Source organism: Arachis ipaensis, chromosome B8, assembly GCF_059453495.1.
Source record: "Arachis ipaensis isolate K30076 ecotype BB chromosome B8, ASM5945349v1, whole genome shotgun sequence".
Lineage (NCBI taxonomy): Eukaryota > Viridiplantae > Streptophyta > Magnoliopsida > Fabales > Fabaceae > Arachis > Arachis ipaensis.
The window spans coordinates 29881417-29894538 of NC_142443.1; positions in this window are offsets into that span (position 1 = coordinate 29881417).

Below are 13122 nucleotides of genomic sequence, written 5' to 3' on the forward strand. Positions count from 1 at the left end.
ACTTTTTAATTTTGGTGTGGTAAAAGCATTGCTTTTTATTTTTCCATAACCATTAATGGCACCTAAGGCTGGAGAAACCTCTAGAAAGAGGAAAGGAAAGGCAGTTACTTCCAACTCTGAGTCATGAGAGATGGAGAGATTCATCTCAAAAGCCCATCACTAATAAAAGGATGGAGCAAACAAGAGATCATGGACTTCAACAAGAGCATGAGGAAATTCCTCACCATGAAATGCCTGAGATGCCTCAAGGGATGCACTTTCCTCCACAAAACTATTTGGAGCAAATCAACACCTCCCTAGGAGAATTAAGTTCCAACATGGGACAACTAAGGATGGAACACCAAGAGCACTCCATCATTCTCCATGAGATTAGAGAAGATCAAAGAGCTATGAGGGAGGAGCAGCAAAGACAAGGAAGAGACATAGAGGAGCTCAAGAGCACCATTGGTTCTTCAAGAAGAGGAAGACGTCACCCTCACTAAGGTGGACCCGTTCCTTAATCTCCTTGTTCTTATTTTCCTATTTTTCATTTACTATGCTTCATGTTTAATTATGTTTGTGTATTTACTATATGATCATTAGTGTTTAAGTGTCCATGTCTTAAAGCTATGAATGTCCTATGAATCCATCACCTCTCTTAAATGAAAAAAGCTTTTAATCACAAAAGAACAAGAAGTACATGATTTCGAATTTATCCTTGAAATTAGTTTAATTATTTTGATGTGGTCACAATACTTTTTGTTTTCTGAATGAATGCTTGAACAGTGCATATATCTTTTGAATTTGTTGTTTATGAATGTTAAAATTGTTGGCTCTTGAAGAATGATAAAAAAGGAGAAATGTTATTTGATAATCTGAAAAATCATAAAATTGATTCTTGAAGCAAGAAAAAGCAGTGAATACAAAAGCTTGCGAAAAAAAAAGAAAAGAAAATTGGCGAAAAAAAATGAAAGAAAGAAAAAGAAAAAAGCAAGCAGAAAAAGCCAAGAGCTCTTTAAACCAAAAGGCAAGAGCAAAAAGCCAGTAACCCTTTAAACCAAAAGGCAAGGGTAATAAAAAGGATCCAAGGCTTTGAGCATCAGTGGATAGGAGGGCCTAAAGGAATAAAATCCTGGCCTAAGCGGCTAAACCAAGCTGTCCCTAACCATGTGCTTGTGGCGTGAAGGTGTCAAGTAAAAACTTGAGATTGAGCGATTAAAGTCGAGGTCCAAAGCAAAAAAAGGGTGTGCTTAAGAACCCTGGACACCTCTAATTGGGGACTCTAGCAAAGCTGAGTCACAATCTGAAAAGGTTCATCTAGTTATGTGTCTGTGGCATTTATGTATCCGGTGGTAATACTGGAAAACAAAGTGCTTAGGGCCACAGCCAAGACTCATAAAGTAGCTGTGTTCAAGAATCAACATACTGAACTAGAAGAATCAATAACACTATCTAAATTCTAAGTTCCTATAGATGCCAATCATTCTGAACTTCAATGGATTAAGTGAGATGCCAAAACTATTCAGAGGCAAAAAGCTACTAGTCCCGCTCATCTAATTGGAGCTAAGTTTCATTGATACTTTGGGATTTATAATATATTCTCTTCTTTTTATCCTATTTTATTTCCAGTTGCTTGGGGACAAGCAACAATTTAAGTTTGGTGTTGTGATGAGCGGATAATTTATACGCTTTTTGGCATTGTTTTTGCATAGTTTTTAGTATGATTTGATTAGTTTTTAATATATTTTTATTAGTTTTTAAATAAAAATCACATTTCTGTATTTTACTATGAGTTTGTGTATTTTTCTGTGATTTCAGGTAATTTCTGGCTGAAATTGAGGGACTTGAGCAAAAAGCAGATTCAGAGGCTGAAGAAAGACTGCAGATGCTGTTGGATTCTGACCTCCCTGCACTCAAAGTGGATTTCCTGGAGCTACAAAAGTCCAAATGGCACGTTCTCAATTGCTTTGGAAAGTAGACGTCCAGGGCTTTCCAGTAATATATAATAGTCCATACTTTGCCCGAGTTTAGACGACGCAAACTGGTGTTCAACGCCAGCTTTCCGCCCTATTCTGGAGTTAAAACGCCAGAAACAGGTTGCAAAGCAGAGTTAAACGCCAGAAACAGGTTACAAACTGGTGTGCAACTCCAAGGAAGACCTCTACACGTGAAAGCTTCAATGCTCAGCCCAAGCACACACCAAGTGGGTCCGGAAGTGGATTTCTGCATCATTTACTCATTTCTGTAAACCCTAGTTACTACTTTAGTATAAAAACTACTTTTACTGATTTATTTCATATCGCTGGAACACATTATGTAACTTTGACGTTCTAAGACCTCCATGGGAGGATGGCCACTCGGCCATGTCTACCCTATTTTCACTTATGTGTTTTCAACGGTAGAGTTTCTACACACCATAGATTAAGGTGTGGAGCTCTGCTGTTCCTCATGAATTAATGTAAAGTACTATTGTTTTTCTATTCAATTCGAGCCTATTTCTTTTCTAAGATATTCATTCGCACACAAGAACATGATGAATGTGATGATTATGTGACGCTCATCATCATTCTCACTTACGAACGCGTGCCTGACAAACACTTCCGTTCTACATGCAAACAAGCTTGAATGCATATCTCTTAGCTTCCTGATCTACAATCAGAGTCTTCGTGGTATAGGCTAGAATTATTGGCGGCCATTCTTAAGATCCGAAAAGTCTAAACCTTGTCTGTGGTATTCCGAGTAGGATCTGGGAAGGGATGGCTGTGACGAGCTTCAAACTCGCGAGTGCTGGGCGTAGTGACAGACGCAAAAGGATTACTGAATCCTATTCCAGTATGATCGAGAACTGACAGATGATTAGCCGTGCGGTGACAGCGCATCTTGGACCATTTTCACTGAGAGGACGAGAAGTAGCTATTGACAATGGTGATGCCCTACATAAAGCTTGCCATGGAAAGGAGTAGGAATGATTGGATGAAGACAGCAGGAAGCAGAGGTTCAGGAGGAACAAAAGCATCTCTATACGCTTATCTGAAATTCTCACCAATGAATTACATACGTATTTCTATCCTATTTTATATTTTAATTATATTTTAATTATCAATTCACCATAACCATTTGAAATCCGCCTGAATGAGATTTACAGGGTGACCATAGATTGCTTCAAGCTGACAATCTCCGTGGGATCGACCCTTACTCACATAAAGTTTATTACTTGGATGACCCAGTGCACTTGCTGGTTAGTTGTGCGAAGTTGTGACAAAGAATTAAGATTATGAACGTGCGTATAAAGTTTTTGACGCCGTTATCAAGGAATGAACGATCACGATTTTGCATACCAAGAAGCAAAAGGATTTATTTATTTATATATTAATTATTGAATTATAAGGTGACTCACATTCACATTAATGGACTCACTCTTGTTGAAATTAATATTGTGATGAATGAAATTTTTGTTGTTGTTATTCATTTCTTTGGATAACATAGGCTAATGATTTAACTGGTTCATGAATTTTTCTTGTTATTCTGTTATTCAGTTCTAGGTTTCTCAATCTCTGTTTGGGTTCCTTGGATTGCCTATCTACTTGAATTTAATAGTTTGAAGTTTTATAGTTATTTGATTATGATATTTATATCTCTCTTTTTGCGTTCTTTTTCAGCTTTTTATGATTGTTGTTACTGATGGGAGCAGAGTTTTGGGACTTGGTGATCTTTAGAGTTCATGGAATTGGCATCTTCATTAGGATGCTTGATCTGTATATTGCTTTTTTTTCTTTTTTTTTACTACTTGGTCTTTGTATATATTATTGGCTGCATTAAGTTCTGTTATTCAGTTCTGGGTTTCCTGATCTTTGTTTTGTTACCTTCGATTGCCTGTCCATTTGAGTTTAATAGTTTGGAGTTTTATAGTTAATTGATTATGATATTTAGAGCTCTTCTTTTACGTTCTTTTCTAGGTTTTTATGATTTTTGTTACTGATGGCAAGAAAGTTTCACGCCAAGACATTGAGCTTGTAAGCAAATCCTACTAGCTTGCCAGGAAGCTAATTTATATATATATATATATATATATATATATATATATAATCTTAAAAATAAAATTTGTTTACAGATGTAGAATTTGATAGAAAGGTGCCTACAATTATATATGAACAAAGATGAAGTTGTGAAAACATTTTTTACCAGAGCAAGGATAGATCCTGGATTTACAACTATAGGTATCCATCTTGAAATTCTCTATCATGCAAGTTATGGTTTTCATCCTTTTAGTAATATAAATAATTGATTGTATGAGTTATTCAATTTTTATTTGAACAGAATGGTTATTTGTTACCTAAATTATTGATGTAATTTGTTTGATTTCTCCACCCTGTATTTAGTATGGCAGAAGCTGGAAGAAGAGAATGATGATTTGTTCAATTATTTCTACCCCTGTAAACACATTTTCACTCTCATTTTCTGGTATTTTTTTTAAGTCTACCTTTTGCTGTGATTGATGTCATAACCTGTATTGTTCAATTTTCTTTGAAGTGGTATCTTCCTTACTAGCAATAGTTGTGAAGAATATTTTCCTTATTTGGTTTTGATCAACACAATGTAGCAAATACTATCTAAATTATTCCTAATATTCTGTTAGCTCTACCGTGTACTTTCAGAAGAAGGTGGTTTAAGAAAATGGTTAGTTCTGCTTTTCTAATACTTCCTACAAATTCCTATTATTAGGGTAAAAAAATATGAATTTTCTTAAACCTACTTAAATACTAATGAATTTTATATTTTTGAAATTCTAGCACGTTTAAAGACACCCGAACAAGAGGTGCTCTTGTATTTATTCTTGGGTTCTGGATGCTGGATCTTGCCAACAATACTTTGCAAGTAAGGTCAAAGAATTAGAATGTGCTTCTTTCTATTATCTTTATACTGATGAAAGAAAGTAAGTTTTCTAAAAAAAATCTTAGTCATGGCATGTAATTCTAGCAATTAAAGCCATCTAGCAGATTTCCTTATGAAATCAATTTGTTTGAAACAAGTCACAATAATTTGTTCTATTTTTTTATGCTGAAGAGTTATAATAGGAGAAGGGATCCTTAGGATGGTGTAGAACAACTCATGTGAAGGGTCTCTCAGAAGAATGAGGATTCTATCTTTTACAGAAGCATGCTTTTTTTTTACCATATTTGTATTTTGTATAGGTTTTACTTGAAGTTAATGCTTATTTTCTGCTCATTGGTATTATTTATTTCTTACATGAGCAGATGGTTCCCTTTCCTGACAAATAGAGCTTGTTGCGAAGCCTGTGCAATCTTAAGGCCGCATTTCTTGTTGCTGTGGTCGGTTACTATCTGATATCATTTTATATATTGTCAGATCATATAAAATATGTAAAATTTGATTGATCTAAGTTGTTTATTTCATACCAATTTGATTTATGTAATTTGTTTAAATTTCTGTTAATTCTATACTAATTACAAATTTTTTTAAAGTTAAATAATTTTTAGTTTAATTGATGTGATTTTTTCAATCAATAATAGTAGTTTATAGCTTTCAAATAGGTTTAGTTTCAATTTTAAATTATTTGCAACCATTCAGTTTGAAGCATTTTTTTTGAAAATTCAGTTTTTGTGGGAGTTTTAAACCGCCACAAAAATTTCAAAAAACCGCCAAAATATTCAACTCAAAACCCCCACAAAGTAGACAAAGAACTGGCACTAAATTATGTCCTGTGGGTTCTGCAAAACCGCCACAGATAAACTCGTGGCAAATCAGAAAAAAATCGCCACAAATCGACTTGAATATTGTAGTGCCACCATGGTTGACCAAGCTGGTAGCACAAATTGCGAATCACACTTTTCACAACTCGTACCACTAACCAGCAAGTGCACTGGGTCGTCCAAGTAATACCTTACGTGAGTAAGGGTCGAATCCCACGGAGATTGTTGGTTTGAAGCAATCTATGGTTATCTTGTAAATCTTAGTCAGGAAGTCAATTATGTTTATCAGTTGAATTATGAATAACCAGTAGAGCATAAATTAAAAGTTACTTGTTGTGTAGTAATGGAGAATATGTTGGAGTTTTGGAGATGCTTTGTCTTTTGAATCTCTGCTTTCCTCTGTCTTCTGATTCACGCACGCACGTCCTCCTATGGCAAGCTGTGTGTTGGTGGATCACCGTTGTCAATGGCTACCTTCCATCCTTCCAGTGAAAACTACGCTCACGCGCTCTGTCACAGCACGGCTAATCACCGGTTGGTTCTCGATCCGGTTGGAATAGGATTTACTATCCTTTTGCATCTGTCACTAACGCCCAGCCTTCAGGAGTTTGAAGCTCGTCACAGTCATTCAATCCTTGAATCCTACTCGGAATGCCACAGACAAGGCTTAGACTTTCCGGATTCTCATGAATGCCGCCATCAGTTCTAGCTTATACCACGGAGATTCTGATTAAAGAATCTAAGAGACACTCATTCAATCGGATATAGAACGGAGGTGGTTGTCAGGCACACGTTCGTGGGTTGAGGAAGGTGATGAATGTCACAGATCATCACCTTCATCACAGTTAAGCGCGAATGAACATCTTAGATAGGAACAAGCGTGTTTGAATGGAAAACAGAAATACTTGCATTAATTCATTGAGACACAGCAGAGCTCCTCACCCCCAACAATGGGGTTTAGAGACTCATGCCGTCAGAGAATACAAAGTTTAGATCTGAAATGTCATGAGATGCAAAATAAGTCTCTAAAAGTTGTTTAAATACTAAACCAGTAGCCTAGGGTTACAAAATATGAGTGGACTATGATGGATGATGCAGAGATCCACTTCTGGGGCCCACTTGGTGTGTGCTGGGGCTGAGACTTTAAGCAATTCACGTGCAGAGGCCATTTGTGGAGTTGAACGCCAGTTTTTGTGCCAGTTTGGGCGTTCAACTCCAGTTTTTGATCCTTTTCTGGCGCTGGACGCCAGATTTGGGCAGAAGGCTGGCGTTGAACGCCAGTTTACGTCGTCAATTCTTGTGCAAAGTATGAACTATTATATATTGTTGGAAAGCTCTGGATGTCTACTTTCCAACGCAATTGGAAGCACGCCATTTCGAGTTCTGTAGCTCCAGAAGATCCACTTTGAGTGCAGGGAGGTCAGAATCCAACAGCATCAGCAGTCCTTTTTCAGCCTGAATCAGATTTTTGCTCAGCTCCTTCAATTTCAGCCAGAAAAATACCTGAAATTACAGAAAAACACACAACTCATAGTAAAGTCCAGAAATATGAATTTTTCCTAAAAACTACTAGAAATAGACTAAAAACTAACTAAAACATACTCAAAACTATATGAAATTATCCCCAAAAAGCGTATAAAATATCCGCTCATCACAACACCAAACTTAAACTGTTGCTTGTCCTCAAGCAAATAGACAAATAAAATAGAAGACTAATAGGTTGAGAAGCAATAATATCTCAGAGTTTTTGAATGAAGCTCAGATTCTAATTAGATGAGCGGGACTAGTAGCTTTTTGCTTCTGAACAGTTTTGGCATCTCACTTTATCCATTGAAGCTCAGAGTGATTGGCATCTATAGGAACTCAGAATTCAGATAGTGTTATTGATTCTCTTAGTTCAGTGTGATGATTCTTGAACACAGCTTCTTTATGAGTCTTGGCCGTGGCCCTAAGCACTTTGTTTTCCAGTATTACTACCGGATACATAAATGCCACAGACACATAACTGGGTGAACCTTTTCAGATTGTGACTCAGCTTTGCTAAAGTCCCCAATTAGAGGTGTCCAGAGTTCTTAAGCACACTCTTCTTTTTGCTTTGGACTTTGACTTTAACCGCTCAGTCTCAAGTTTTCACTTGACACCTTCACGCCACAAGCACATGGTTAGGGACAGCTTGATTTGGCCGCTTAGGCCAGGATTTTATTCCTTTTTGGCCCTCCTATCCACTGATGCTCAAAGCCTTGGGATCCTTTTTATTACCCTTGCCTTTTGATTTTAAGGGCTTTGGCTTTTTCTGCTTGCTTTCTCTTTTTTTTTTTCCTGCAAGCTTTGTTCTTTGCTGCTTTTTCTTGCTTCAAGAATCATTTTTATGATTTTTCAGATTATCAATAACATGTTTCATGTTTATTATTCTTTCAAGAGCCAACATATTTAACAGTCTTAAACAACAAATTCAAAAGATATATGCACTGTTCAAGCATTCATTCAGAAGACAGAAAGCATTGCCACCACATTTAACTAATTAGAATTTCTCTTATTAAAACTCGAAATTTTATTGCTTCTTATTTAAAAGATCTACTATTTTATTCATGTTTGCTGATGATGAGAAAAATAAACTATAGCTTAATTGGAGATAAAATCAAAATAGACTAATTACTACTATACGACTCCTAAGGTAAAATTAAAATAAGAACAGTTATCACAGAGTTAAGGCTAAGATTAGAACTTAACAACCTTGAGGTTTGGGAAGTGGATGTTCCTCTAGTCTGTGAGGTGCTTGGTCCTTCAAGAGAGAATTTCTGGCGCTTCAGTTCCTTTAAATCACACCGTTGCTCCTCTTGGAGTGGGTTGTTTTCCTTTAGGGGCCATGATCTTAGTGATCACGGCTAAGCATACCAAACTTAGAGCTTTGCTTGTCTTCAAGCAAAAGAAAAAGAAGGAGATGGGTAGAAGGAGAGCTCCTCCCCACCATCCTGGCGTTTGAACGCCCAAACACTGCCTGTTTTGGGCGTTCAATGCCCAAATGCTGCTATCCTGGGCGTTCAACGCCCAGTTGTTGCCCTTTTCTGGCGTTGAACGCCAGATAGCTATCCTTACTGGCGTTCAGCGCCCACTGGATGCCCATTTTGGGCGCTGAACGCCCAAAATGGCCTTCACTGGCGTTTTCTTGCCAGTAAGCTCCCTAGCTCTGTTTTGTGTGTAGATTCCTTCTGTAACCCTGTAAACTTATGCAAATGATTCTTTACCTTAGTGTCAGTGAACTTTATATAAACAAATAAAAATAGGGCAAAATGCTTAGAGGATTGTTGCCCCATGGCTGGGTTGCCTCCCAGCAAGCGCTTCTTTATTGTCTTTAGCTGGACCTTGCTGAGCTTTTAATCTAGCGTCAGCCTTGAGCATTCTTGCTCAGTGTTGCCTTCAAGATAATGCTTGATTCTCTGTCCATTGACAATGAACTTCTTATCAGAATCAATATCTTGAAGCTCCACATAGCCATATGGTGACACACTTGTAATCACGTATGGTCCCCTCCACCGGGATTTCAGTTTCCCGGGGAATAGCCTGAGTCTAGAGTTAAACAACAGGACCTTCTGTCCTGGTTCAAAGATTCTAGATGACAGCTTTCTGTCATGCCATTTTTTTTTATTTTTCTTTATAAAGCTTGGCATTTTCGAAAGCTGTGAATCTGAATTCCTCTAGCTCATTTAGCTGGAGCAATCGTTTTTCTCCTGCTAATTTGGCATCTAAGTTTAGGAATCTGGTTGCCCAGTAGGCCTTATGTTCCAGTTCCACGGGCAAGTGGCATGCCTTACCATACACGAGTTGGTATGGAGAGGTCCCTATAGGGGTCTTGAATGCTGTTCTGTAAGCCCACAGAGCATCATCCAAGCTTCTTGCCCAATCCTTTCTACGGGTATTTACTGTCCGTTCCAGGATTCTCTTTAATTCTCTGTTAGAGACTTCAGCTTGCCCGTTGGTTTGTGGATGATATGGAGTGGCCACTTTGTGGCGAATTCCATACCGAACCATGGCAGAGTAAAGCTGTTTATTGCAGAAGTGAGTGCCCCCATCACTGATTAACACTCTAGGGACACCAAACCTGCTAAAGATATGTTTCTGGAGGAACTTCAGCACTGTTTTAGTATCATTGGTGGGTGTGGCAATAGCCTCAACCCATTTTGATACATAGTCAACTGCCACCAGAATATAAGTGTTTGAGTATGATGGTGGGAAAGGTCCCATGAAGTCAATTCCCCATACATCAAACAACTCTATTTCCCAGATTCCTTGTTGAGGCATGGCGTAACCATGAGACAGATTACCAGCTCTTTGGCAACTGTCACAATTACGTACAAACTCTCGGGAATCTTTATAGAGTGTGGGCCAATAGAAGCCACATTGGAGGACCTTGGTGGCTGTTCGCTCACCTCCGAAATGGCCTCCATATTGAGATCCATGGCAATTCCATAGGATTCTCTGTGCTTCCTCTCTGGGGACACACCTACGGATAATTCCGTCTGCACATCTCTTAAAGAGATAGGGCTCATCCCACAAGTAGTACTTTGCATCAGTAATTAGTTTCTTTTTTTGTATTCTATTGTACTCCTTGGGTATGAACCTTGCAGCTTTATAGTTTGCAATATCGGCAAACCATGGTGCTTCCTGAATGGCAAATAGATGCTCATCAGGGAACGTCTCAGAGATCTCAAGGAAGGGGAGGGACGTCACTTCCACTGGCTCTATCCGGGACAGATGATCAGCTACTTGGTTTTCTGTCCCTTTTCTGTCTCTTATTTCTATATCAAACTCTTGCAGAAGCAATACCCATCTGATGAGCCTGGGTTTTGAATCCTGCTTTGTGAGTAGATACTTAAGAGCAGCATGGTCAGTGTACACAATCACCTTTGATCCTACTAAGTAGGATCTGAACTTGTCAATGGCGTAAACCACTGCAAGTAATTCCTTTTCTGTGGTTGTGTAATTTTTCTGGGCATCATTTAAAACGCGACTGGCATAATAAATGACATGCAGAAGCTTATCATGCCTCTGTCCCAATACTGCACCAATGGCATGATCACTGGCATCACACATTAGCTCAAATGGTAATGTCCAGTCTGGTGCAGAAATGACTGGTGCTGTGACCAGCTTAGCTTTCAGCGTTTCAAACGCCTGCAGCCATTTTGTGTCAAACACAAATGGCGTGTCAGCATCTAGCAGATTGCTTAGAGGTTTTGCGATTTTTGAAAAATCCTTTATAAACCTCCTATAGAATCCTGCATGCCCCAGAAAGCTTCTGATTGCCTTAACATTGGCAGGTGGTGGTAATTTTTCAATTACCTCTATTTTTGCTTGATCCACCTCTATTCCCTTGTTTGAGATTTTATGCCCAAGAACAATTCCTTCAGTCACCATGAAGTGACACTTTTTCCAGTTTAAAACTAGGTTGGTTTCTTGGCATCTTTTCAGAACAAGTTTTAGGTGATCAAGACAGGAGCTGAATGAGTCTCCATATACTGAGAAGTCATCCATGAAGACTTCCAGAAATTTTTCCACCATATCAGAGAAAATAGAGAGCATGCATCTCTGGAAGGTTGCAGGTGCATTGCATAGCCCAAAGGGCATCCTTCTATAAGCAAACACTCCGGATGGACATGTGAATGCTGTTTTCTCTTGATCCTGGGGATCTACTGTAATCTGGTTATAGCCTGAGTAGCCATCCAAAAAGCAGTAATAATCATGACCTGCTAGTCTCTCTAGCATCTGGTCTATGAATGGTAAAGGAAAATGATCCTTTCTGGTGGCTGTATTGAGCCTTCTGTAGTCAATACACATGCGCCACCCTGTAACTGTTCTTGTAGGAACCAGTTCATTTTTTTCATTATGAATCACTGTCATGCCTCCCTTTTTTGGGACAACTTGAACAGGGCTCACCCAGGGGCTGTCAGAAATGGGATAAATAATCCCAGCCTCTAGTAATTTGGTGACCTCTTTCTGCACCACTTCCTTCATGGATGGATTTAACCGCCTCTGTGGTTGAACCACTGGTTTGGCATTATCCTCCAATAGGATTTTGTGCATGCATCTAGCTGGGCTTATGCCCTTAAGGTCACCTATGGACCACCCAAGAGCTGTCTTGTGTGTCCTTAGCACTTGAATAAGTGCTTCCTCTTCCTGTGAATTTAAAGCAGAGCTTATGATCACGGGAAAAGTGTCACCTTCTCCTAGAAATGCATATTTCAAGGATGGTGGCAGTGGCTTGAGCTCTGGTTTAGGAGGTTTTTCCTCTTTCAGAAGAAAGTTCAGAGGCTCTTTCATGTCCCCTGAATCCTCCAAATCAGGCTGAACATCTTTAAAGATGTCTTCCAACTCTGATTCGAGACTCTCAGCCATGTTGATCTCTTCTACCAAAGAGTCAATAAGGTCAATTTTCATGCAGTCTGTTGATGTGTCTGGATGCTGCATGGCTTTGACAGCGTTCAACTTGAACTCGTCATCGTTGACTCTCAGGGTTATTTTCCCCTGTTGGACGTCAATGAGGGATCGTCCAGTTGCTAGGAAGGGTCTTCCTAGAATGAGAGTGGCACTCTTGTGCTCCTCCATTTCCAGCACAACAAAGTCAGTGGGAAAGGCGAATGGCCCAACTCTGACAATCATGTCCTCAATCACGCCTGATGGGTATTTAGTGGAACCATCAGCAAGTTGGAGACATATCCGGGTTGGTTTAACTTCATTAGTTAAGCCAAGCTTCCTGATAGTGGATGCAGGTATCAGGTTAATGCTTGCCCCAAGATCGCATAAAGCTGTCTTGGTGCAATCACCTTCTAATATGCATGGTATCAGAAAACTCCCGGGGTCTTTAAGCTTTTCAGGAAAGCTTTTAAGAATGACTGCACTGCATTCTTCAGTGAGGAGAACTCTTTCTGTTTCTCTCCACTCCTTTTTATGACTCAAGATCTCTTTCATGAACTTGGCATAAGAAGGTATTTGCTCAAGTGCCTCTGCAAATGGAATCTTTATCTCAAGAGTCCTTAGATAATCTGCAAAGCGAGCAAATTGCTTATCCTGCTCCTCTTTCCGGAGTTTTTGAGGATAAGGTATCTTGGCTTTATATTCCTCAACCTTAGTGGTTAAAGAAGCCTTTTTAGAGGGGTTGTTATCAGCACTTGTGTGTGTCTGATCCCTCACTGGCAATTGCGTACCAGAGTCAGAAGCTGGAGTGACGTTAGACGCCAACTCACTGTCTGTTCCTGGCGCCTGAACGCCAGAAATGTGCCCCTGTTGGGCGTTCAACGCTGGATTCTGCCCCATTTCTGGCGTTGAACGCCAATCCTGCCTTGTTTCTGGCGCTGAACGCCAGTTTTGGGCATGGTCTGGGCGTTCAGCGCCAGCCTTCCACCCATTTTCTGGCGTTTTAGTGCCAGAATTATTTTTC